The sequence below is a fragment of the Homarus americanus genome, unplaced genomic scaffold (genome assembly GCF_018991925.1).
Source record: "Homarus americanus isolate GMGI-L3 unplaced genomic scaffold, GMGI_Hamer_2.0 scaffold44605, whole genome shotgun sequence".
Lineage (NCBI taxonomy): Eukaryota > Metazoa > Arthropoda > Malacostraca > Decapoda > Nephropidae > Homarus > Homarus americanus.
Window position 1 is genome coordinate 102501 of NW_024751497.1, and position 23942 is coordinate 126442.

At 41.7% G+C, this 23942-nt stretch overlaps 1 protein-coding gene across 2 annotated transcripts in view; it reads right to left on the reverse strand.

The window, feature by feature from the left end:
- Positions 1-23942, reverse strand: part of LOC121854665 — a 117195-nt gene that overhangs the window by 21998 nt on the left and 71255 nt on the right. For both annotated transcript variants that reach the window (XR_006086621.1, XM_042349348.1), the window contains exon 2: positions 20985-21052. The gene's annotated coding sequence lies outside the window, so the exon portion shown is untranslated. The remainder of the gene's footprint in view (positions 1-20984; positions 21053-23942) is intronic.

Here is a 23942-nt window from a genome sequence, read left to right on the forward strand (position 1 = left end):
CAATGGGATACGAAGTGAATTATCGCCAGCAGAGAGGAGGGAGGATAGTGAGAGAGAGAGAGAGAGAGAGAGAGAAGAAGGAAATGAAGAATAAAAAAATAATAAAGGCAAGAACAAGAACAGTAGGAAGGAGAGGAATAAAAACAAGAAGATGAACAACAACAACAACAACAACAACATTAGCAACACAAACAACACTAAAAAACTAAAACAAATACAAAATAAACACACCTTGATTACCCTTTTTTTTTACCTGTATAATTAATAATAGGCTGATAGCACATAATATTAACTTAAATGAGGAGACTAAGATACACACACACACACACACTCACACACACACACACACACACACACATGCACACACACACACACACACACACACACACACACACACACACACACACACACATACACACACACATACACACACACACACACACACACACACACACACTACATTATACCGTAGCTGTGTTGTAGAGGAAGAGTACCAACGTAGAAGGCGTGTAATGTAGATAATGAAAGAGAAAGTATGGGAGAGAGAATGAGAGATTGTGAGATATATTTGGGATTGTTTCTCATTCTCGTGTGGTGAGGAAAGTGAAAGTTTGATAGAATTTAAAAAAATTTGTGATTTTTTGTGATTTTTTAATATGTTCGTGATTTATTTTTATTTTAGTTCTGTTCTATGGGTAATTTTTAGGTGTGTTAGTTAAATACACTACAATGGTTACTAATTTGGTGTATATATCATCACTACTATACACCATGAATACTGATTATGTGTACAGGTGACAGATACTACCATACATTTGTTTTTTATAATGGCCTCCATCCTCCCCTTATAGCCATACCTTCGCCGCCATTTTATTACCTTAAAATTAAATATCCTAATACATAAGTAGCTACCCTAGCTGTGTTGAGTTAGTTGAGCCGCAGATCTATGCGGCATTCAGTGACTGTGGCCTCATAGTCAATATCTGCAACTGTTGTCGGCTTTGGGGCCGATGTTCTCGTTCCCCTGAGTCAGAGCAAAGCCGACCTAAGGAGAGAGAAGGACAGTCGACATCTCATCCAGGCTGTAACGTAACTTCTAGGCTGCTGCTTCTGTTCGGATAGCACCTCCGCGAGTCTGGCGTAGAAGCATCTTGCACTTGGTCCCATCCCACCAGAGGTTGTGAACACTAAGAGGAGTGAAGCTGCCTTGATCAACGTTCTGAATTCTCTCCCCGTATGCCCTAACTTGTCGTTCTCGTTCCTCCTGTGTGCAGCATTGAGAGCTAAGTTACGATGACATGCGGCCACGGGATAAAAAATCCTGATGTCGAAGAAGGATCGCTGTCCCCGCGTCCAGAATCCTCGAGCACTGACGTCAACACGGGCTTCGTTGGATGTGTTTGAAGTCCTATGTTGGAAATTCTCACCGTCCAATGGAAGGAGGGTCGGTTCTACCCTGACATCACGGTAGATTTCCTTCAACATAGTTGCTGTGAGATCCCTTACAGTAAGGCTTACTTCGTCATGCCTCATGCATATGAAGCCCCCTTTCTTGCACACCATGGCGTGATCGACGTCATAGGAAGAGCCACACACGAGCAAACCTTCTACTGGACTACCGTACCTTAGAGCTTTGGCATCTGTAAATTCTTGTTTATTGAGACTGAAACCATTTGCCCTTATCGGTAACGTAGTTAACCAGTTCGAGGCGCCCACCTCCTGCGCTATATATACTACTACCATACATTACTACCATACACCATGTATACTAATTATGGTATACAGGTGACCACCACTACCATACATTACTACCATACACCATGACCACTAATTATGTATATATGTTGTCACCACTACCATACACCATGAATATTAATATGGTATACAGGTGACCACTACTATACATTACAACTATACACCATGAATACTAATTGCGGTATACGTATCACCACTAGTAACCACCATACATCCCTGTGCACTACATCATCTCTACATAATACACTGTATATATATCTAACCACACGTCTCTCTTTCTCCAAATAAATTAATAAATAAACAAATAAATAAATAAAATCTTCACAATAATAAGTATTTGTCGTAGTAAAAAAAAATTACTTTACACACACACACACACACACACACACACACACACACACACACACACACACACACACACACACACACACACACACACACACCTTATGATAAAGCTAAATGAAAAAGTTCTGGAACACAATAGGAACAAAGTCATGTTAGGGTTAGGTCAGGTTAGGTTATATGAGGGGGAGTAGTGGTAGTAGTGCCTTTGTATCCGCCTCTACCTCAACTCCCCACGAGACAGAAGGTGCCAGTCTGTCCTAGGTGGCACTGCCTTATCAGGTGCCGCCCAGGTGCCTGCGGACTCCCAACTAGGCCCCGTGGCTCTCTCTCTCTCTCTCTCTCTCTCTCTCTCTCTCTCTTTGTTTCTCCTTTCACCACTTTCTTCGTTGTATTCATTCTTTCTTTCTTTTTTTGTAATCTCTCTCTATCTCTCTCTCCTTCCCTTCGTCCTTCATCTAGATTACTACACCCCTTCTCCTTGCTTCTCCTGTCCTCCCACTCTTCTTCCTTTCCTCCTCATCTTCCTCCAACATAATCTTCTCCCCTGCGTCGTAATCCTACTACCTCTCCTTTAACTTATTTCCTGTTCCTTCTTTCTCCTCTCAATTATCTTCTTTTTCTCTATTCTATGCCTTCCCTTCCCTTCCCTCCCCTTCCCTTCCCACTTCCTTCTTCTTCTTTCTTACTTGTTATCATCGTCTATGTGTATTTATGCATATATGTATAAACACACACAATTGCAAATACACTCACGAATATAAATATACACTCGCATACACAAATACTGTATAATTGATATTCATAAATAATCATGCTAACATAAATACACACACACATACATACACAAATATTTACAAACATAAATGCATACACACACACACACACACACGAACAGGAAAATTATGTCTCACACACACACAAAAAAAAAACAATTACGCACACACACAAACAATTACACTCACATACACACATAAACAAACACACATACATACACAAAGAAATACATCCAACACATACTCACAAACACATAAAACATATTCCTCCCACCCCCCTAAAAAGAAAAAAAAAAAATCACATAATGCCAACCTCGCAACATCATTACTCTGACACAAAGGTCTCTCTCTCTCTCTCTCTCTCTCTCTCTCTCTCTCTCTCTCTCTCTGTCTATCATGTTTACAAGAATTCAGTCATGTCACAAACACTTCAGGGTGGAGTACATAAAACTCACCCGCTCACCACGCAATACACTCCCAAGGATGTATTTAAAATTTCCAGGTTCCTGAATAGTTTGTCGTGAATGCAACTTGGTCCGAACAGTAAAAAAAAAAAGAAAAAAGTTTGTGTCATGAGATCCAGAGACCGGAAGATATAACTTGGATTAAATGAGTCTTCTTGTTTTATATTATTATTATTTTTTTTTTAAAAGTGGAGTATTTCTTTTCCTACGAGTACGTGGAGTTTGAGGGAGATAGTGTTTAATGATAATGATGACGATAATAATGACAATAATACTAAAAAAAGAATAACAAGACTAATAATAATAATAATGACAACAAAGACAACAATAAAATTAATGATAAAAAATAACAACAACAACAAGTAACATCACCACCATCAATATTATGAACAACAACAACAACAACAACAACAACAACAACACCATTCTCATCAGACTAACACAACACATAAACACAAAAGGGACACCAAAAAAAGACCCCCCTAAAATAAGACCTTCAACATAGTATACAACATTTTACTAGCCAAACTTAGTGCCCATCAAGGAAGCACCCCCAACACAGTGCCAACCCACGACACACCTAAACCTGGCACTGAACTTTAAACCTTGACCTGTCGACCTTATAAAAGAACACATTAAGGTCAAATCTGTTTGGGTTAGGTTAGGTTATATTAAGGTAAGGTTAGGTTAGGTTACGTGTGTTTTATCTCAGGTGGACACATCCATCATCTTCGGGTGAGTTGTGACGTAAACCTGTACACAGAGACGTACGGTACATCATGGTACGCTGGGATACTCCTTCCAGGATTTCCAGGTTAATTTTTCCCCTTAATGAGGAAACAGGACACTTTTTGATGTTGCTCTAGAAAGTTAATGTAATTTCGTCGCCATTTTAAACATAGTCATTAGATCTTTGTTATAAGTAGTGTTTTGCTCTAATAAAGATGTCTGCTATAATAAGTATGCCTTTGTTATACTAAACAAGTCTCCTATATTAAGTATGTTTGCTATAATAAAGTATGTTTACTATAATTATGTCTGCTATAATTACTAAGTCTTTTCTATAATAACACTAAGAGATATATTGTTATCCATAGTAATAAAAGAAATATTAACGCGTCTTTTACAGCTAAATTTGTTTTATTCACAAAAAACCTATAATCCTTTCTGTCTAAACACACAAAAACCATTAAAAATCATTCCTTTATATCACTACAGTACATTTAGTTTCATAAAAGAAAATCCAACAGTATATATAATTACCCTTTTTCCATTATTAATAACAAATGTGAAGAGTAATTATATCAGTACATTTTTTCCCCAGTAGATATTTCTCAGTTCATCTGGGATTTAAAAAAGACAACATCCGTCAGCTGATTCGTTCCAATATTGCGCCCAAACAGCTGATTCATGTAAACACAAGTGGTTAAACTGAGCTTCTGAGGGCTGGCTATATGACCCTGGTGCTGATATTGGACTCTTTACCATCATCCACTGTAAATCCTTCTTTTATTCGGCCAAATGTTACGCCCACACACACACTCTCTCTCTCTCTCTCTGTCTCTCTCTCTCTCTCTCTCTGGGTACCTCTTTATCTCTCTATCTCCATCCATTATGCACACGATGAACGCAGTAGATGTCTGTCAGCCGCTATTGTGTATAAACGTACCCCCAGTCTCCCCCATGCCAGGACGACTTGGCATACCCATTATACATGTAAATCTGTTACTGGAGGTGGTGGAGGCTTAAGCGGGCATTGTGATGTTAAACTTTTAGTCTTGAGTCGAGTTTATCCTGAGAGAGAGAGAGAGAGAGAGAGAGAGAGAGAGAGAGAGATATCACACACTCTTTGCCACCACCACCACCATCATCATCATCTAAGGTCACCATCTTTAACAACCATGTCACCTTCTCTCTTGATGATCGTCCCTTTACCGTGTTAGTTCGCCCTGACGGTGTGCCACGAGTCCTGATGGTCGTTCCCCCCAAACCACCATAAAGGGTGTTTGAACCTAAAGGACGTAAAATAACGAAGGTATTTGAGATTTTCCGCAAAAATTTTCTAGCGAAAATGAATTGTGCGATACCGAAATCCAATTTTTTGTTTTACGTTTTTTACAGGTTTTATTTTTTGGGGTAATCTTTTATTTATTTTTTCCTTTTTAATATATTAGTAATTTTGTCGTTAATTTTCTTCATTGTTATTATTTTATTTTTTTCGTTTTTTATTTTATTTTTTCTTATTTTTATTTTATTTTTTCTTATTTTTATTTTTTATACTTTTTAACCCCTTCTCTCAATATTTGTTAACTGTAAGAAAAAATAAATGCATCAATGAACTCGAGTATTAATTTACAGATTCTTGTCTTGTTAATTTTTTTGTATAAATTAGAGTGTAAAAAAAATCAACTCTACTCACTGAAGATTTTAAAAACACTGTTAATGACTTTTAAATTTTTGGTGTTGTTTGTCCTTAACTAAAAAAAAAAGTGTTTTTAACTAATTCATCATAAATTTTAAGAAGAACATTTTGAGGTTTTGATCAGAACAGCAGGTTAGGTTAGGTTAGGTTAGGTTAGGTTAGGTTAGGTTAGGTTAGGGTAGGTTAGGTTAGGTTAAGTTAGGTTAACACTGATAATATTAACTTACAGTCAGCATCAGGTGTATATTGAGTGCAATATGTCCCTTAGTCCACACACACACACACACACACACACACACACACACACACACACACACACACACACACACACGTCTGCAGGAGACTCATGCTATGCACCAAGACGTTTTAATGACACAGTCTTCACGGGGATGTAGGTTCTTTCTTCATTAAATATGTGTGTGTGTGTGTGTGTGTGTGTGTGTGTGTGTGTGTGTGTGTGTGTGTGTGTGTGTGTGTGTGTGTGTAGATTAAGGGCTTAAGTTGATTAATATATTTAGAGATTCGGGTTACGACCATTCATCTTGCTGAAGGCACCTGGTATTGCTGAGAGAGAGAGAGAGAGAGAGAAATGAAGTGACTACTCAACTCTCTGGGTAATTAAAAGTTTGGGAATTGAGTCTCAGAATCTTGTGCTGTGTGTGTGTGTGTGTGCATGTGTATGTGCGAGTCTGTAATTGCGTGTGCATATTTGTGTGTGTATGTGTGTGTGTGTGTATGTCTGTACTTGCATATTCGTGACAAGGTACTCACCAAATATTTTGACAAGTGATTAATAAAACACAAACACATACACACACACACTAACACACTAAAATAACAAAACGTATCAAATTACCCTCTCCAAAAATGTCAGTCTACCCAAAAAACAAGAAATCCCACACTCTGTCATTATTGTTTACATTCAAAGAAAACGGAAGAGCCAACTAAGGAAAACGTTATGTCTTAATGAAGGGAAAAGAGGAACTGTATGATAAATGAGAAACAGCAAAGAAAGATAGATAGATAGATTGAGAAGTTTTTAATAGAGATTTAGTTAGTTGTTTGAGTAAGGCGACAAAAAGTGCCTATAGAAACGAATGGTGATGAAGGCATACGAGAAGTGATAGAAAATTAGACAGGTTTATCAGAATTTGGTTTGATTTTGGGTTTTTTTTTTATGTTAATTAAGCTATTAGAGAAATGAGAAATTGGAGAGAGAGAGAGAGACAGAGAGAGAGAGAGAGAGAGAGAGAGAGAGAGAGAGAGAGAGAGAGAGAGAGAGAGAGAGAGAAAAAATACCAATTACACTTAGGAGTTATCCGATTCCATTTACTTTTTCATTACTTTTACTTCTCCACTTTTATTATACAGAACAAACCAATTAAGTAATGGATTAGCTAAAGGACTTACTAACTCAAAAACACGATTAAGAATGACAGTCTCTCAGAATCATTTTAATATTCTCTCAGCCTGTGTTTTAGCTTAGACTCTCAATAATATTTCAACAGGGGAGATTTACTGCACTTCTAACCACGCTAAGCTATATCTCTAACCACGCTAAGCTATATCTCTAACCATGCTAAGCTGCACTTCTAACCACGCTAAGCTATATCTCTAACCATGCTAAGCTGCACTTCTAACCACGCTAAGCTATACCTCTAACCACGCTAAGCTATACCTCTAACCATGCTAAGCTATATCTCTAGCCACGCTAAGCTATATCTCTAACCATGCTAAGCTGCACTTCTAACCACGCTAAGCTATACCTCTAACCACGCTAAGCTATACCTCTAACCATGCTAAGCTATATCTCTAGCCACGCTAAGCTATATCTCTAACCATGCTAAGCTGCACTTCTAACCACGCTAAGCTATACCTCTAACCATGCTAAGCTGCACTTCTAACCACGCTAAGCTATATCTCTAACCACGCTAAGCAATACCTCTAACCATGTTAAGCTGCACTTCTAACCACGCTAAGCTATACCTATAACCACGCTAAGCTGCACTTCTAACCACGCTAAGCTATACCTCTAACCACGCTAATCTATATCTCTAACCATGCTAAGCAATACCTCTAACCACGCTAAGCTGGACCTCTAACCACTCTAAGTTGCATTTGTAACCACGCTAACCCACACCTTTAACCACGCAAAGCTGCATCTCTAACGACACTAAGCTGCATCTCTAACCACGCTCTAAGCTGCACCTCTAACCACGCTAAGCCACACCTCTATCCACGCCAAAATAACCCAAACTTAAAACTCAAAACAACGTGCGAGGGTCCAACAGTAACGTAACGTATTACCCAATCACAGGGCGGAAATGCCATACCTGCTAACGCCATTGGCTGTCCTTTCACACAGATTCACCCCATAATGGCACTTTATTATTGGTCGAGGAAGTGGGGGCCGCTACATAAGATTACCCGTTAAATATACAAGTTTCGACCCTACCTGACCTAAAAATCCGCCCCCCCCTGCCCCCCAAAAAAAAAAAAATGTTGATGGGCTAAATTTGGCAAGAGCTTGATTTTTGAGGCTTTATACTCAGGTGTGAACATCCTTCTTCGCCTGATATAAACTTTTGGGGTGGAAAGTTAAATTGAGTGATGCTGTGTCACCTTCCTCTTGGGACGAGATGTGTAGGTGAGCCCATAGTATGCTCTCTCTCTCTCTCTCTCTCTCTCTCTCTCTCTCTCTCTCTCCACTCTGTCTGTCTGTTTTCCATCTTGTCCGGTTCTTATTTCCTTGTGTGTGTGTGTGTGTGTGTATACGTGGATGAATGTGTGAGTAGTATGTATTTGTAATTTGTGTGAAGATAAGAGGGACAGAGAGAGAGAGAGAGGGGAGGAGGGAGAGGGGAGGAGGGAGAGAGGAGGTGGGGTGAGGAGGAGACATCTTCCTCGTATGCTAATACAAACATCAGCAAACACATCAAAGCTGAGGTATATCTTGTGATGAAGGAAAAACAATATTATCAACAGATCAAAGGGGAAGTATAGACACACACAGAGATCCTTTAATCTTCCCTTCCTTGTTATCATTATCTCCTGTAACTCTCCTTCATCAAGTGCTCTCCACCCCTTTCCTTTTGTAAATCTTTTCGTCATTAACCTAACATTACCTTTACCTGACCCCACATGCATCGTTTAGTCCCTCTTGCTTTCCTCATTACACCTTATTCTTATTCTTTCTTTTCCCATATTCCCTTCTTCGAACATTAATAAGTCCTTCGCATTCTTTTTCTCTCTCTATATACTGCCATGGCTTATACTATGGCTTATATTATCTTAAATATAATATATTACTCGACTTTAAATACATTAGTTTAACCTTAAATACACTCGCCCTTCCTCCCTCCTCCTCCTCCTCTTTCTCCCCCATCACGTCATCACGCCATTTTCAAGACTTTCCTCCCCTACCCCTTCCCTTCTCCTCCCCTCTTCCTCCTCCAACCCCCTACCCCCCTCCTCCTCCTCCCCTTCACTCTCGCTACCTCAAAAACAGTGAAGGCCTCCCAGTGAACGTCACTCTTTGTCTCCAAATCATCTTTTTGTACTTTCAAAAACACGTAGGACTTCTTTCTGTATATCTCTCTCGATAAGACTCTTCTGCCTTTCTTCTTGAGCTTTCTCCACTTTCTTTCTCTATCTCATCTCTATCCCTCCCTCCCTTCTATTCCTCCCCATTCTTCTTTCCTCCCCACACCCCATCCCATCATTCTATTCCCTCCCATTCTTCTTTCCTCCCTACAATTCCATCCCATCATTATAACCAAAATCGAAAGTGAAAATTTGATGGTTGGAAACTGTAGAGACAATCCATTATTTCTATTGGTTTTTCCCTTCCCGCCTCCGTCGCCGCCACCTTCTGCACATCTCGACCCTCCTCCAGGATTTCTTCGCCTTCTTCTTGTCTCAGGGAAAGTCTTCTCATCAGATGACACCCACAGCTTTAATACCTCACGTCTTACCATCATTAGTGTTATGTACCGCCAGGTGTCATGTCTCATGACCTGAGATTAATTGTCATTTTAATAAAGTTATTTTTTTATAATGTTTTCTTGGTTGGTAATGGAAGTTTAGCTTTGTTTATTTTATTTTATTTTTATTTTGGTGATTAATTATCTTCACTTACATACATACATACATACATACATACATACATACATACATACATACAGAATAATGTGATGTTTACTGCATTGTTGAAGAGACATAGCTTAGTTATTATTATTAGTATTAGTATTAGTAGTAGTAGTAGTAGTAGTAGTAGTAGTAGTAGTAGTAGTAGTAGTAGTAGTAGTAGTAGTAGTAGTAGTATTCCCAGACGTTTAGCCCAAAGTGATTCATATTATAACTATGAGTGAGAATCAGAACTATCCCTTCCCTCTCATTTCTCCCACTCATCTAGTCTCTCTCACCCCTCCCACCCCTCTAGTCCATCTCATCCCTCCCACCCTCTTATCCTCCCACCCCTCATCCCTCCCATCCCTCTCATCATTCCTGCCCCTCTCATTCTGCTCACCCCTCTTGTCCATCTCATCCCTCCCACCCTCTTATCCTCCCACCCCTCTTAACCCCTTTGTCTCCCATTTTTCTTATCCCACTCACCTCCCTTCTCCTCTTATCCCACTCATCCCTCTTAATCCTCTCATCCCCTTTATCTCTCCCACTCATCCCTCTCCAGGCTCTTTGGGTGAGTGGCATGATCCACATTGTGTCACCAGCGCGTCTTCATTAAAAGGCAAGAGATGAAGACGAACATCTCTGAGTACACTGAATGAGAGTGGCAGGGTGGCTTAGTGATGGCAGAGTGGCTTTGTGATGGCAGGGTGGCTTTGTGATGGCAGGGTGGCTTTGTGATGGCAGGGTGGCTTTGTGATGGCAGGGTGGCTTTGTGATGGCAGGGTGGCTTTGTGATGGCAGGGTGGCTTAGTGATGGTATGGTGACTTTGTGACGGTAGGGTGGCGTAGTGATGGTAAGGTGGCTTTGTGATGGTAGGGTGGCTTTGTGATGGTAGGGTGGCTTTGTGATGGCAGGGTGGCTTTGTGATGGTAGGGTGGGCAGGGTGACCCAGTGATGGCATGGTAGACCTAGTGATGGCATGGTGCCTTTGTGATGGTAGGTGGCTTTGTGATGGCAGGGTGGCTTTGTGATGGTAGGGTGGCTTAGTGATGGCATGGCGGCTTTGTGATGGCAGGTGGCTTATTGATGATGGAGGGTTGAGGATGGCATGGCGGCTTTGTGATGGCAGGTGGCTTAGAGATGGCAGGGTGGCTTATTGATGATGGGGGCTTAGTGATGTTAGGTGGCTTAAAGGTGGGGTAACTTAGAGAGGCAGGGTGGTTTAGAGCAAGAAGATAGGTTAATGATGGCAACAGGGGAGGGTGGCTTAGAGAGAGAGAGAGAGAGAGAGAGAGAGAGAGAGAGAGAGAGAGAGAGAGAGAGAGACTGTTGCTGAAAGTGGTTAGAGAAGAAAGGCAAAGAGAAAGACCATCATCAAAGAAAGAAAGAAAAATAAAGGAGGGAGAGATGGAGGAAGGAAGGAATGGAAGGGGGAAAAGAGAACGGAAGTCACTTGAAGGTGTACATTATAAACATGACAAAGGTGGCCATCAAGTGAGAGGAGGAAGAGGAAGAAAGGTAGGGGGAGGAGGAGGGTAAGGGAGAGGGAGGTGAAGAGGACAGAGGGGAAGGGGGAGAGAGGGGGGGGTGGAGCAGAGAGCAATGGGACCTTCCTATACCCATTGTGTTTTACCGAGTATTGCGTTAATCCATTAGCCACTGTGTCCATTAGAGATTAGAAGTGTGGAGTGTGAGGTAGCGGAGTTTCTTTTCCTTCACCGACCTGCTAAAGAGGAGTAGGGGATAAACACACACACACACACAAAGTTCTACTGACCCTCATGTTATTGTCAACAACCCTCTCGTTCCTGATAAATGATGGTAGATTTGCATACACTGTACATTTAAATAGTTAGAATTTGCTTAGGGGGAAAAATTACAATAACGGGGAAAGAGAGAGAGAGAGAGAGAGAGAGAGAGAGAGAGAGAGAGAGAGAGAGAGAGAGAGAGAGAGAGAGAGAGAGAGAGAGAGAGAGAGAGAGAGCTGTATGATGCTCAGGTGTTTTAAAGACATAGTATAAATGAGGAGGAGGAGGAAATGTGTGTGTGTGTGTGTGTGTGTGTGTGTGTGTGTGTGTGTGTGTGTGTGTGTGTGTGTGTGTGTGTGTGTGTGTGTGTGTGTGTCAGATAAGAGAGACAGATAAATAATAAGCTATGAACACGCCAGAAAAAGGAAATAAATTACGTATAAGCAGCAGACCCGTGTTTAAACCATTCCTCAAGCGGCAGATAGAGGAGTGAAACGCCTCTCTTAATGCCATGATAAGAGAAGAGTGGCAGCAGGTGGGTCCACGGAGACGGGAGGGGGAGGGAGGGACAGTTCACCGTGTTGGTCTTCACATAACAACGTGATGAATGGTGTGAAGGGGAAGAAAAGTGATAAACGAGGTGAATCAAGGGAGGGAAGAGAATACGTGGTGAATGTCAGCATCCCGTGATTCTTACACAACTGTCAATACACCTGTAGAATATTTAGACCATCAACCAATGCTTCCGGCACCTGTCTAATTGTACCTAAACCTGCTCATTAACTAATACTAATTTTAACACACCTGACTAACTAACTAACTAAATCCGCCCTAACTAATGAATAAGTATAAAAAAAAAAACTCAGAATGAAAATAATGAACCGCTCTTAAGATGGTATACAAAATAAAAGCTTTTGTTCATAAGACCTTTTGCTTATTTGTGAAGCTTCAATTGACAAGGCTCTCTCGGTCTGCTTAGCTAAAGTAATTGAGGTGGGCGTAAAAGACTCGGACCCGTGCCAAAAAAAAGAGTAGAGTAGATTATAGAGAGAGAGAGAGAGAGAGAGAGAGAGAGAGAGAGAGAGAGAATGTGTGAGTTGTGGAATTCATCTTATTACGCAGCTAAACCAAGGACACAAAGTCACTGTGAGAGACGCACGAGAGACAAAATAAAAATAAAAAATATGCACCCAGCTACACCTCCCCACCACACACACATACACACACACAAAGAGCATACACCCAACCTCCCCCCCACACACACAGAGAATACATCCAGCCCCTCCCCACACACACACACAGAGCATACACCCAACCCTCTCCCCCACACACACAGAGCATACATCCATCCCCTCCCCACACACACACAGAGCATACACCCAACCCCTCCCCCCACACACACAGAGAATACATCCAGCCCCTCCCCCACACACACAGAGCATACACCCAACCCTCCCCCACACACAGAGCATACATCCATCCCCCACACACACAGAGCATACACCCAACCCCTCTCCCCACACACACAGAGAATACATCCAGCCCCCCCCCACACACACAGCATACACCCAACCCTCCCCCCCCACACACAGAGATACATCCATCCCTCCCCCACACACAGAGCATACACCCAACCCCTCCCCCCACACACACAGAGCATACACCCAGCCCCCACACACACACAAAGCATACACCCTCCCCCACACACAGCATACATCCACCCCCCCACACATAGAGCACACATCCCCACACACACAGAGCATAGCACCCCCCACACACAATACACATCAAGAAAAATAAGGCCCGAGTATTTTTGTCAGTAATAATGATGATTCCTTTCAATAACAGGTCAAAAAAAGTTCTATTACCTGTGAATAACGACTGTAATTGAAATTTTGCGTCAACAGAAGATGGTTCCTCCTCACCTCCCCTACCACCTGACAAATGGCTTAATTAAAAACAAGGACCAGGTATTGGATGTTGGGGTCTACCTGTGTGTGTGTGTGTGTGTGTGTGTGTGTGTGTGTGTCTGTGTGTGTCTGTGTGTGTGTGTGTGTGTGAACAAGTATTTTGTCCTTTCAAGGTTAATTAAACATCAGGTATTGGATGTTCTGTCTGTCTTTCTGTCACGGAAGGTTTTGTCATTCCCTCCCCCCTCACCATGACACCTGTCCTGCCACTCCCCTCCCTCTCAGCATGACACCTGTCCTCCCCTTCCCCGCTATTAGATGGAAACCTTTGTATTTCTGAAATTTACATATCGCCATTCCCAATTTACATATTTTTACTACAATTTACATAATTTTTCTCTCAATTCACATTTACATTTCCCGTTTTCATATTTTCACTCCCAATTTACATATTTACACTACAAATTTCCTCCCAATTTAAACTTTCCCATTCCAAATTGTTGACACCGAGAGAAGATGAGGATGTTATGAATGTTTATTAAGGAAGAAATTTGACTTACCTGAAGATTAACCCCTAGCTTATTTCACCTGATGATTAGCCACCCTAGTTTATTTCACCTGATGATTAACCACCTAGCATATTTCACCCGATGATTAGCCACTCCAGCTCATGTCACCTGATGATTAGCCCCAGCTTACTTTACATACATACATACAACTGGAAGTGGTTAACATTAAAGATGGTAGTACCGACAAGCTGGGTGGATGGTGGAGGTGTGGTTGAACCAGGGACAGGCTGAAAGAGAATCTGAGTCTTGTGTGCATTGACTTCAAGGCCGAAGTGTGCATACACATCTGCGTAGGTGTTCAGGATCTCCTGTGGGTCGCGTTCAGTAGGAGCGATGAGGGTGAGATCGTCTGTATAATGAAGTTCAGTGATGGAAGCTGCCGACCCCTTTGTTCCTGCCTGGAGTCGTCTTGTGTTGAAAAGACCCTTCACCCGGTACTCGATGTCCACCCCGCCGGCTAGAGTGGCACTGGCACTGGTAAAGAAAGCAGCCAAGAAAATGGAAAATAAATTTCGTGTCGGTACTCTCCTTGTTTTACTGTTCATGCCTTCTTGGAGTTGCCTCACATTAGCAATGAATTTTGGTGGGCAACCAAAATGACTGAGGGTCCACCAGAGGGTTTCCCTGTTGATCGAGTCTAAGGCCTTAGTAAGGTCAATGAAGGTCATGTAAAAGTCACGTTGCTATTCTCTGCACTTTTCCTGTATCTGGCAGGCAGCAAAAATCATGTCAGTGGTGCCAGGTGATGGTCTAAACTCTAAAGCCACATGGGGATTATGGGAGGAAGTTTTCTGCCTCAGGAATAAGTCTGTTTAGGAGGACTCGGGCGATAATCTTGCCAGCTACGTACAGCAGCGAGATCCCGCGGTAGTTGCCACAGTCTGACCGGTCTCTCTTGTTCTTATAATAATGACGATGGAGGCGTTTTTAAGAGCTTGGGGGATTTCCTCCTTTTCCCATATATTCTCCAGGAGAGAGTGGAGACGGCTCGTAAGCAGAGGTCATCCTGCTTTATACACCTCGACTGATATTCCGTCAGGCCGTGAGGCTTTGTTACTTTTCATCTGTTTGATGGCAGTAGCTACCTCATCCAGGGATGGAGGATAGCTGAGGTGGCTCGCATCTTGTGTTGATCTGCAAGTTTTCATACATACATACATACATACAGTACATACATACATACATACAGACAGACAGACAGATCTCTTACTCCTTCCACAATAAGATCCATGCTTAAACTTATAACTAATTCAAATATCATCTTTACTTAACCTGCACAAGGAAAAAAAAAGACAATCTCTCTCTTGCTTTATTCTTTGTTGATTTGGTCTTGTTTACCATCTCACATCAACAAACACAAAGGAAAAACAAATTAATTTTCTCAAGAGCCTAACGTGTGTAAATAGAGCATTCACAAGTTTTTGATGTTTGATGAAGAAAATTAAACGTATGTAGTGATGTTAAGAGATTGTTTGTGATGTAGATGTTACGATATTATCACTGCACTTCAATAATTACCTACAATAAGGTCTTTAAACACGTAATGAGGTCAGTAATTACAATAATCCCTCCACTTATTAATAATGATAGATGGAACTACTGTATGATGATGATGGCGCCATAAATTATCATTGACAATATTGTAATTTACTTTTTTCCTAATTAACATAATGGACAGGTATGAATTTAATGTACGGTTTAAGATGTGGGTTTAAGTTGAGGTTTAAATGTTTAGTTTAACTTATGGAGGAATACAAAACAACACGCAATTAATAGTGACCTGAATTTAGAGATTTAGAGATAGATAGATAGATAGATAGATAGATAGATAGATAGAGAGAGAGAGAGAGAGAGAGAGAGAGAGAGAGAGAGAGAGAGAGAGAGAGAGAGAGAGGGAGATCGCTTTATTAAACAAGAGGAACAATTAACTAAACGTGTTAAGAAAGTGATACAGGTTAATGACAATAACTTTTAACTGTTAGCCAAAGTGAGCTGTCTCTCTCTCTCTCTCTTTCTTATTCCTTCCTCCCTTTCTCCTGCTTTTTCTCTCTCTCTCCTTCTCCCTCTGTCTTTCCTCCCTCCCCTGCTTCTCTTTCTCTCTAACTACAGTATCTAGGTCAAGAGTTATATTAATCTCTACTATGAACTGACAGATTTTATCATAACAGTAAGCTTCAGACACACCTTTACTGATCAAATTCCAGCATCTTCCTCCCTCCCTTTCTGCATGTTCCTCCTCCCCTCCCGCATGTTCCTCCTCCCCTCCTGCATCTACCTCCCTCCCACATCTTCTCTCCCGCATCTTCTTCCCTCCAGCATGTAATTACACTTTCACTGAACACTTCTTACATCAGGTGGGCCCTCGTGAAAGTGTGTCAAGACTGAGCGAAGAAAGTGACCTTGAAGTACTTATCTAAGTTCATTTATATTCTACCTATGACCTCAACTTGACCTCACACCTCACTTCATGACCTGACCCTTCCTCACACCTCATTTTATGACCTGACCTTTCCACACACCTCACTTCATGACCTGACCCGTCCACACCTGTCAATCAGCCACACTCATCTGTTAACCCACCTACCAGCTGCCACACATACACACACCTGTCACCTGCCACACACACACCTGTCCCCCACACACACACACACCTGTCAGCCTACCTGGTAGAGTATAATCCATTATCCAATTCCTCCCGCATGCCCTAAACCCCTGCGTAAATTGATGTTAGGAATTAGTATTTATTAATCAGCAGGTTACAGCAAAAGAATTACATCGTGGAACCACCATATAACGGATTTCTCTCCATATAGTCCGTTAGATGGGGAGGTGTCACATCTAACGGACCCTCTATTCCTGAATTTCCTCTCCATATTCCGTTAAATAGAGACTTCACTAGACTGTCAATCCTCGGTGAGCTCTACCCGACAATTATCACTCGTCTTACAGTACTATATCAACTGGTTCTCTTTCTACTGTAGTTGTGACGTCACTAGTACTCGGAAAACTCAAGGGGATTCGATAATGAGGTTTGGTTAAGTTAGATTAGGTTGTTATGTTGTGTTATGTTTGTTATGTTATTACCTAAGAACATAAGAATGGATGAAACTGCAGCGGGTCTGTTGGCTCATACTGGGCAGTCCCGTTTATACCCAACCCCTATTGCTCATATATCCATCCTCCCTATGTTTGAAGCTATCCAGCGTATTCGAGTTAATGATGATGTTTGGTAACTTGTTCCACTCGTCCACCACTCTATTTCCAAACCAGTGTTTACCTACCTCGCGCCTAAATCTAAATTTGTTTAATTTAAAACCACTGCTACGAGTTCGCTCCAGGTTGGATAGTTTAAGTAGCTTTGTTATATGACCTTTGTTTAACTCAAGGTCCATAATGGCTGGGATTAGTCTTGTCATCTTCCTCCGAATGCTTTCTAACGATTCTATATCCATTCTGTAGTACGGTGACGGGAACTGAACCGCGTAATCCAAGCGAGGTCTCACAAGCGCAAGATATAGTTTCAGGATGACCTCGCTAGTCTTGTAACTAACACTCCTTTGTATGAACCCAAGTACTTTTTTCAGACCATGCGAAAAATTTGTATAGATCTTCCTGTAGTTTTGCGGAGTCCTCGTCAGGTTTAATGATACGCCCTACTTTAGTGTCGTCAGCAAATTTACTATATTGTTGTCTATGCCGATATCTATGTCGTTTATGTATATAATAAATAGTAATGGTCCAATTATTGAGAGAGAGAGAGAGAGAGAGAGAGAGAGAGAGTTACTGGAAAGTACACTGTATTAACGGGTTCCCTCACATGCCCACAGTACCTGACTATCATGATAATACACTTCACTGGTACCTGAACTTCACCTGCCGCTACTGCCCTAACAACACCTTCTTTTATTCGTAAATTAATATTCTCATTGGATTATAAAAAAAATTCTTTATTGTTCTTAAATCAAGTTTGGGTGTGTGAAAGAATCTAGGGTATAGTGTGTGTGGGGGGGGGGGGTTCTCTCTCCACAATATACAGTCTTGACAGCCTAATTCTTTACACTCATTTAATCCCAACAGAAAATAACCTTAAGAAAATCGTCGTTATCCGCCACTACTGAGACAAGGTTCCCACCATTACCCCTATACAAGTTTACAAACACCTTACTTATTGTGTTGATAAAAGCAAATAGTAGGATTTCATTAGAGAATTCCCAAAGAAAACAGAGGCATATCGTTCCTTGCTGACGGGGACACGAGAGAGAGAGAGAGAGAGAGAGAGAGAGAGAGAGAGAGAGAGAGAGAGAGAGAGAGAGAGAGGAAATGCTTAAGGTCATAGCATGGATAAAGACATTAGCTCACGGGGCCTCTTGAGGAAGTCAGCTACAAGTGGGGCGTAAAAGTCGGGAGGGAAGGAGGAAGGAAAGTAATTCGGCAGGTAACGGTGCAGTTCTTACCATCAAATTAATTTTCAAGATCCCTGGGGGTAAGAGAGAGGGGGAGGGGCACTCAACAGACACACACACACACACACACACACACACGCACACACACACACACACACTAATGGGGAGGAAGGGAGGTTGTGCCTAAGGCTTCATCACCCCCTAGTGTGTGTGTGTGTGTGTGTGAAGCGTCGCACTGCAGGTCACCACTACCCTCGAGGGGCCCTAACCAGCCAGGGTAACGCAGAGAGGGGGCGATGAGGGGGAAGAGTGGGGGATGGGGCGGTGAGAGGGGGGGTGGAGGCAAGGGAGACTGGGCGGGGGAAGGGAGGGTCTAAATCTAAGCTATATATCACAATCTTTCAACATATCTCTAAAACATTAATCAAATCAGTGTTAAAATTCCTGACAATAATTGATTATAAATTATTCAGAATTAATTCGAGTCGTATTATTTTTCTTCACAATTTATTAAAAAGATTTTGAGGTTTGAGTTGGATTTTTTTTAACAATCCAATACTTTTTTTTTATTATCAAATGTATAAATAAAATTAAATATTCTCTAAATTCTATCTGATTATACTTAAAAAAAATATGGAATTTTTTTTAACGGTTCATAATAATATCATAAATGTTTGTAGATACTAATTAATAATACTTCACATTTACTATTCGCAATCAATAATAAATCACATTACTTCCGGGTTACAAGGTCTTAATCAACACAGTCATTTTCTTTACTGATTAATAATAATAAAAAAAAGGTTAAGGTTTGTATATATGAGACAAAAACAGACTAAATAATATAACACCAAAATTGGGACGTCTCTCTGATCTTACAATGCCTCAGGGTGCCACTTGAGGGTTCAATTTTGGCACTATAATATTTTGATAACTACAGTAATAAGCGTTATATATTTCACGTATATTATCCATCTCTTTAACATTAGGGATATACTATAAATACATACTGTTTATAGCCTTCATGTTGGGCAGTGTGGTCAGGTGAGGGGGAAGGGAGGGAGAGTATGGGGGTGAGGGAGGATAGGGGTGAGGGGAAGGGAGGGGGGGAGTATGGGGGTAAGGGAGGATAGGGTGAGGTAAGGAGGGGGGAGTATGGGGGTGAGGAGGATAGGGGTGAGGGGGAAGGGAGGGGAGTATGGGGTGGGAGGGGGGAAGGAGGGGGAAGGGTAGAGGGGTAAGGGAGGGTGACGGGGAGGGGAAGGGGGTGAGGAGAGAGGAAGGAGGTGAGGAGGAAGGGAGGGAGGAAGGGGGGGAATTAATGTTTGAGGAGTGGCTTAATACTTCACCCTTACTGGAGTTGGACCTTGGGAACAACTTAAAGGCCAATATTTTACTACATACATACATACATACATACAGTACATGGCGGACTGCGCGAGGTGGGCGGGGGAATGCCGGTGGCAGGAAGTGGCGATGACGAGGATGGTGCAGTCGTCCACTGCCAAACCTTGCTAGTGCTTGGTGGTGGAGGTCACTGATGGATGGTATTTCCAGTGACCTCCACCACCAAGCACTAGCAAGGTTTGGCAGTGGACTATTGCACCATCCTCGTCATCGCCACCTCCTGCCACCGGCAGTCCCCGGCCCACCTCGCGCAGTCCGCCACTACAACAAAATTCAGCCCATAAGAGCCCGCACCGATAGATACAAGAACAGCACCATCCCATCTATTGCTAAAATAATAAACAACTCCTGATTTATGTACTGTACAGCCCTGTAAATGTATTCAATGCATATTATATCATTATGTCTAAATCAAATGTAAGTTTGTATATTTTCAGCCATCGGCTGCAACTCTATTAATAAACCGTTTATCATTAATGTTATTATTATTTTATTATTATTATTATTATTATTATTATTACATACATTCAGTACATACATATCTCGCAGCAAATAATTAATCATTGACAAACATCTCTCATAATTTTGCTACAAAGGTTTCACAAAAATAAAATAAACTAATCAAGGTACTAATTAGATTATGACTAATGAGGCATTGAATAATCATATGTTTACCCTTTTTATTTCAGGAGGTAATTAACGAATAGAGGGAGTGAGTTTATGGGGAGGAGGAGGAGGAGGAGGAGGGTGAGTTTATGAGGAGGAAGAGAAAGAGAGAGAGTGAATTATGAGGAGGAGGAGGAGGAGGAGGTGAGTTATGAAAAGTGGAGAGGGTGAGTTATGAGGAAGAGGAAGAGAGGAGGAGGGAGGAGTGAGTTATGAGGAGGAGGGTGAGTTATGAGGAGGAGGAGGAGGAGGAGAGGGTGAATTATGAGTGAGAGTGAGGCAGCTGAGGCAAAACAAACAAACACACAGAGCTAAATAACTCACTACTTACTCTTAAGACGTACACACACACACACACACACACACACACACACACACACACACAGCTCTTACCTTCTCCCGTAGAGGAGCTGAAGACCCTGAAGAGGTGAAGGTGGAGGAGGGGGGGTACTGCCGTGTGTCTGAGGGAGAGAGAAAGAATAAGGTTACTTTATTGATCTTTACCTATAAAATTATCTTATTTTTCGTTCAATAACCAATAAAAATAAGGTTACTTTATTAACCTCTAACTACAGAATTCATTTATTTTCTCTTAATAACTCATACATTTCTTTATCTACGTGTGTTATTAGGTTAGCGTTTACCTCAGTATCGTGTGATTAAAAGCCAGGTAGAAGTTTTGGCTAAGACAGTCAAGGTGTTCCAGAATTATTGTACAAATTTTAGGATCATATATTAATTTTTTTTTTGTCATTTATATAAATTTTGTGTTTGTGTTTTTACATGAATATTTTGCGTAGTATATTTGTTAATGTATTTATATCTGGAATAACAACTCAAATCATTATAGAGTAAAACAGAGAAAGAACTGTCTGTACTGGCGTTGATTTTATGACAGGACCAAGAGACAGAACACAAGTCGGTAATATAATATTTATGACCCACCAAAGTACCCGGGAGTATTATATCGTATCCCGTTTATCTGGCCGCTGTGAGAGTTTATGATCTTGGTGGCCTCCAGAAGACAGTACCACTACTGATAAAATACTAGGTGGCCTCCAGAAGACAGTGCCACTACTGATAAAATACTAACACCCGGTCGAGGACACACTAACACCCGGTCGAGGACACACTAACACCTGGTCGAGGACACACTAACACCCGGTCGAGGACACACTAACACCCGGTCGAGGACACACTAACACCCGGTCGAGGACACACTAACACCCGGTCGAGGACACACTAACACCCGGTCGAGGACACACTAACACCTGGTCGAGGACACACTAACCACCTGGTCAGGACACACTAACACCCGGTCAGGACACACTAAACACCCGGTCGAGGACACACTACACCTGGTCGAGGAACACCACAGTCGAGGACACACCTGGACACACTAACACCACTAACACCTGGTCGAGGACACACTAACACCCGGTCGAGGACACACTAACACCCGGTCGAGGACACACTAACACCCGGTCGAGGACACACTAACACCCGGTCGAGGACACACTAACACCTGGTCGAGGACACACTAACACCTGGTCGAGGACACACTAACACCTGGTCGAGGACACACTAACACCTGGTCGAGGACACACTAACACCTGGTCGAGGACACACTAACACCTGGTCGAGGACTCACTAATTCCTTAAGTGGAGTTAACAAACTCTCCTACTTACTCTCAAGTCCTCTTTCCTTCTTCTCCCTTCCTCTCTTCCTCCTCCCTCTCCCTCTTCATTCTCCTCTATTCCTTTTTGTTACTCTCTCTCTCTCTCTCTCTCACCTCGTTCCTCTTTCTCTCCCGTTATCATTCCTCATTCCTCCCTTTTCTACTCCTTCTCTTATACCTTCTTCTCTTGACCTTTCTCTCCCACTCCTTCTCCCCTCAATAGTCTCCCTCTTCCCTCACTCCTCCTCTCTTTATCTCCCCTTTCTTCTTTTCTCACTCCTTCCCTCTGTTCTCCTGTTCCTTTCTCTTCATTCTTTTCCATTTCCCTTTCTTTCTCCCTTCCTCATTTCCTTACTCTCCCCCTTCCTCCCTCTCTCCCCTCCCTCCACACTCTCCTCCCTCTCCCTCCTTTCTCCACCACCTCCCCCCTCCCTCCCTCCCTCCACCCTGTCTCTCTCCCTCCTCTCCACCACCCTCCCCCTTCACCACCCCCTCTCTCCCTCCCTCCACCACCCCTCCCTCCCTCCCTCCACCACCCTCCCTCCCTCCCTCCACCACCCCCTCTCCCTCCTCCCTCTCTACTACATAATTCACAGATCTCCTAAACCTACTCTTCCTCCTCATTCTAATTTAGTATCGATTAGCGATTCCAGTCCAATTAGACTCCGTCCATTCCGTTTCTGAGTTTTTCCTCCCACCCCTCTCTCTCTCTCTCTCTCTCTCTCACTTATCTCGTTCTTCACTCTCTCTTGACTTGGTTAGGTCAGGTCAGGTCAAATACGCTTACAACACAACTTATATTTTTAATTTTAGAAATTTGGGTCAAGATAAAAAAATATATTACCTACAATACGTCTTACTTAAACAAACAATAACAACAATAACAATAATCATAATATAACCCGGAACTTACAACCCTTACATATTATCCTGACACACACACACACACACACACACACACACACACACACACATACATTATAACTTAGTGTAAATAACAACAACTTTCTGGTATTAAATTATTGTAAGTTCCCGATGTACATTATAAATTACCCTGACTGTATTAACCAACTTTGTATTTTATCACATAGATTATATTACAGTAATGCCAACTGTATTAATTTAACTATTACATGTTAAAAAAAAAAGTTAAAGTTTAGAGAAAGTTCATGAAGCATTTACAATACAAGTTTGATTTTTTCCCCATATATGTTCAGAATTCCCCTAAAATTTCCCTACATATGTTCCGAGTTTCCGGTATTCCCCCGCCCGAGCCTCAAGTATGATTACGTATGTTGCGGGTATTTTCCCTCCCCACAACCCTCAGATTCAGGTAAAGTCACTTAAAACTTTCCTAGACGTGTAAGTCAGTTTCGACACTGTAATTTCCGTATATGTAAAATTAACACTGGACAATAAAGGTGTTAATAGCGTAATAATGATCAAGACTCACCTGTCCTAATGGCTAATGAACTTATACCTGGAGAAATTATAAATATATACATAATTGATTTTACTGAAGCATATTTTTTTATTATTTACGTATTATAACAATTATACTTAGCGTGTGTTAATGATACTTAGCGTGTGTTAATTATACCTAGCGTGTGTTAATTATACTTAGACTGTTAAATTGGTTATCAGCAGAATTTTGGTTTTTTTGTGGTCGATG